The sequence below is a fragment of the Rhinolophus ferrumequinum genome, chromosome 17, assembly GCF_004115265.2.
Source record: "Rhinolophus ferrumequinum isolate MPI-CBG mRhiFer1 chromosome 17, mRhiFer1_v1.p, whole genome shotgun sequence".
NCBI lineage: Eukaryota > Metazoa > Chordata > Mammalia > Chiroptera > Rhinolophidae > Rhinolophus > Rhinolophus ferrumequinum.
Genome location: NC_046300.1, coordinates 37,216,594 through 37,221,638, shown reverse-complemented (window position 1 = coordinate 37,221,638; position 5,045 = coordinate 37,216,594).

The following is a 5,045-nucleotide window of genomic DNA, read 5'->3' as shown; positions in this document are numbered from 1 at the left end:
GGTGGGGTACAGCGTTGACACAGAGCACCACACGACAGTCAATCCAGTTCTGAGAGTGCTGAGTGTAGGGATGGAGTTTTCTTGGAAAGGCTGGTGCACACGTCACGAATGGGCCATGAAATGGAGGAGGGGACTCAGTAGTGCCACCTGGGCTCGCCCTGCTCCTTTATCTATCTACCTGAGATAATTTCCACAACATGGTACCAAGAGGCATTTGTTTTCCACCATATGTACACTTTATTCACTGTTTACCTTTTGAGGGAGTTTCTTTCCTGATTAACCAGGTTCCCCTCTGTAGAGGGTAAAGCAAGTGCAGAGGGCACTGCCTGGAAGGCCTGGCAGTTTGGCCACGCAGGCCCTCCAGCAGCTAAGCCACAAAATACTTCGAGATGAAACAGCTTCATCCATGTGGCCTTCCCAAGGTCCCACTGCCACTTTAACTTAAAAACTTAGGTAACGCTGCTTATGAGGCAGGATGAAGTACAGTTGATTCTCGTTAATCATGGTAGTTACGTTCGCTAAAGTCATGAGGAACACTGAATTAGCGAAGACTGAATCATTGCCCCTAAGGGAAATACAGGGTTAGGTTCTTGCGGCCTCTGGTCACATTTTCATCAGCTGGTAACCTTGTTTTATGTGGGTTTCTATTTAAAGACATTCTATTTAATATATATTGTTGATTCATTAACATTGAACTAGTGGCCAATAGCACTATAATTCATGCCTGAACAAAGCTTATCTCACACATGCTTTTTTCTGTAAGGCACATAATAGCCTTTTTGAGCTTGGAAACACTAGCCAGCACTTCAGCACTAGGATTGGGGACCGTTTTAAATAGAGAAATCTATTTCACAAAAATGTGAGAAACATGGCACTAAATATACTGTGAGAAGGACTCTTGATTACAGTAGGAAAGCTGAAACAAGAAGGCAGAACTTCACCTTGTTCTATTGTAGCTGAGAACATCCACCTCCAGCAGTTCAAATTTTTTGCCCTCTCCAGAAGCACATGTCCAATAATGACTGACGAAGTACTTCCAGTATTGATTTTGGGGTTAAAATAAATTTTAGGGAGTAGGCAAATTTGCAAATATGAATCTGCAAATAATCGACTGTAGTAATTTGATGGAAGTGAGTAGTTAATGTGGTCAAGCCGTTTGCAGCTTCAGGAGAAAGCTGGCTTGGACTCTGCTTTCAGGAGAGAAACCACAGAGGGAAGACAGCAGAGGTAAGCAGCAGCCCTCTGGGCTCTGGAGCTAGACAGCCTGCGTTCAATCCTTACCCCACTGCTGACTAGCTGTGTGAGACAACAGCTAAATCACTTAGCCTCTCTCAGCCTCATTGTCTTCACCTGTAAAATGAGATAATAGTTTTATCTCCCTGGATTGCTTTATAGATTAAATGTGATTATGCATGTAAAATGCTAAGCATTGCATGTGGAGAACTGTACTCAGAAAATAATAGCAAATGTGGTGGGCCCTCCGTATCTGTGGATTCTGCATCTGTGGATTCAGCCAGCCGTGGATCAAAAATATTCAGAAAAACAAAGCTATGTTGTTGCTGATATGTATGTTCGATGTAGTTAAGTCTATGGTAGTGGTACCTGTACTGAACGTGTACAGACTTTTTTTCTTGCCAGTGTTGCCTAAACAATACAGTATAACAACGATTTACATAGCATACATTGTATTAAGTATTATAAATAATCTAGAGATGATTTAAGGTATATGGGATGGTGTGCATAATTTATATGCAAACATGCCATTTTATGTCAGGGACTTGAGCATCCATGGATTTTGGTGTCCGTGGGGGCCCTAGAACCAATCCCCTGCAGATACAGAGGGATGCTTATATTACTAAAGGTAGACTGATAGTAACATAATTAAAAGCTTTGGTGATTGACAAATCACTCTCACATTGTATTTCTTCATCTTGATAAGAAATTAAACCCCAACTTCTCACACAAAATGTCTCTGGTTACAGAAAGGCATTTTAAATTTTTTGGTTCAAATATTGTCATACCTACTTTGAACTTAGACTCAAGTCTCAAGTCTTTTTACCAACTCATGGAACTATATTATATACATTGTTGGCTAATATTTCTGTGCCTTAGTTTCCCCATTTTTATAGTGAAGAGTTTGGAATATCTCAGAAATTTCATAATTCTAAAAAAGAGGAACCCCTTTCTTTGTGATATTGTCAGGAAGACTAATACATCATGTAGATAAAATGCATGTGTGTGTGTGTGTGTGTACTTGCATTGAAATTTGAGGAGAGGAGAAATTTGTGTTACTCGGGTTTGTAGGATGGAGGGAATTGTCTGACCACTTTTCTCTTGCTCCCTGAAGTAGCTTCTTGGGTCATTTATTAGAACGCCTTAAGGCATAAGGGAACATAATTTGAAAACCACTGGAAAAGATTCATTCAGTAATCAATTCAACAATTCATACAGTGAAGGGATGTACTAGAAAATTCAGCTCACTGGCCTAGGGAGAAAATAAGAGAGCTTGTTAGGCTTAGTCTGACCTGGTCCCTATGTGGGGGAAAAAAAATACGACCATGAGCCTCTGTTTCATATGTGACTGGGGTTTGAATTTACACATCCCACATCATGTCCTGAAACTCCCACACTAAGATAAGAGCATTAAAAGGTGATTCCAGGCTGATAACACATCTAGAAAGACTTACGGGAGGAACTGCAAAACCGTCGCTGCAGGTTGAATAGGATTTCTACATGTAAATCCCTGTCAATCTTGAGCTCAACACACAAAATTCAAAATCTGTTATAAACAGTGGTATACATACTGGCAAACCAACTCTGAAAAGAAAAGAAAAAATCATTGACTTAACAACATTTGCCAGTTTCTGTGGCATAACCACTCCCACCATGACTGACTTCAAGCTACCAATGTGACTTCACTGGATGCAAAGTTGGGAAGTGATGTACAGAACCAGCTCCCAGAGGCTGACTCCAGCTCACCATTTGATTATGAATAACATCACAAGAATTAACAAATACATACAATGAACTCCCCAAGAAAATCAGATAATATTGGTTAAAGACATAAAAGAAGAAGCTAAAATTCTAAGTAAAAAAAAGTCACCATGAAAAAAGAACAGGAAAATTTGGCACCCCCCCCCCGCCCCCGGAATCTCTAGTAATTAAAAATATAGTCAATGCAACAAAAAAAACTCAGTGGACAGTGTAATAGTCCCCTATGATCTCTGCCTCTTGCTTATATTATGTTATACGGCAAAAAGAATTTTAGAGATGTAATCCAAGTTACTAATCAGGGGACCTTAAAATAGAGAGATTATCCTAGATTATCCAGGGAGGCCCAGTGTAATCCTATGAGCCCTAAAGAGGGAAAGAGGATGGTAGAACAGGAAGTGAGAGAAATGTAGCAGAAAGGAAAGCCAGAGATTAGAAGAACGAGGATTCAATGCACAATTGTTGATTTGAAGATGAAAGGAATCACAGGACAAAGAAACAGGAATCTCAGTTCTGTAGCTGAAAAGAACTGAATTCTTCCAACCAAAGTGATCTTGGAAGAGGACCTCAGGCCCCACATAAGAACCATAGCCATAGCTGATACTTTGATTTAAGCCTGGTAAGATGCTAAGCAGAAGATCCTACCACACTATGCCAGACATCTGACCTACAGACACTGTGAGATAATAAGTGTATGTTGTTTAAAGCTGCTAAGTTTCTGGAAACTTGCTATGGCAGCACTAGAAAACTAACAGGTAATTAGCAAATTAAATACAGCTAAAGTTAGCATTCAAGAACTGCAAGATAGAACTGAGAATACTATGCAGAATGTAGACAGAAATAAAGAGATGGAAAACATGAAACAGCAGTAAGAGACATGGAGGATAGAATGAGAAGTTCCCACATATATCCAATAGGAGTACTGGGAGATAATCAAGAGAATGAGAGAAAGGCAATTTGATAAGTTATTGGCTGAGAATTTTCTAGAATTGATGAAAAGCATCAATCTCATATTAGGGATGTACAGTAGTTCACAAAATGTAAGTAAAAATAAATCAAATCTGGACGTGTTGTAGTATTATAAAATACCAAAGATAAAGAGAAAAATCTTTAACAAAACCTATAATAAATAAAGGAATTGTAGCCATTATATCAATTGCAACAATAGAAACCAGAACATCACAGAACTGGATCTTTAAAAATTGAGAATAAAAACAATTATAAATCTCAAGATAATGAGAAGACAAGCCAAGGATGGAGAGAAAATATCTGCAAAGGAAAATACTTGAAAAAAATTTTTATCCAAAAAAAAAAAACCCACCAAAATAAAAATTGGATAAAAGACACATCCAAAATATACAAAGCACTGTTAAAACTCAACCATAAGAAAATTAACAACCTGACTAAAAAATGGGCAAAATATCTGAACAGTAATATCAAAGAAAATATAAGCATCTGAAAAGATCAACATCATATGTCATTAGGAAATTACAAATTAAAACAACAAGATATTACTACTACTACGCACCTATTAGAATGGCTTAAAATCCAAAACATTAACACCAAATTCTAACAACGATGTGGAATTGCTGATGGGAACGCAAAATGGTGCAGCTACTTTAGAAGAGAGTTTGGCAGTTTCTTACGAAATGAAACATACTCTTACCATATGATCAAGCAATCGTGCTCCTTGATATTTGCGCAAATGAGCTGAAAACTTATGTCTACACAAAAACCTTCATACAGATGTTTGTAAAAGCCTTATTCATAATTGCCAAAACTTGGAAGCAACCTCTGGCTGCCAGATGTTTACCTTAGCCGTGTGGCCAAGAGAACACTCCTTATATCTAACCGTCTGTCCAGATGGTATGGTCAGTGGTCAAGGATTCTTGAGAAATTTGTAGGAATTTTTTTTTTTAACCAAATCTGGGAATCAGAGGCAAAGCAATCTCAGTATGCCCAAGGTCGACAATTTAGTTCGCTAACTGTCCGCTGTGTGCTTACATGTATGATAACACGTGAAGATGTTCATGTCCTAACTTTGACATTGTTGT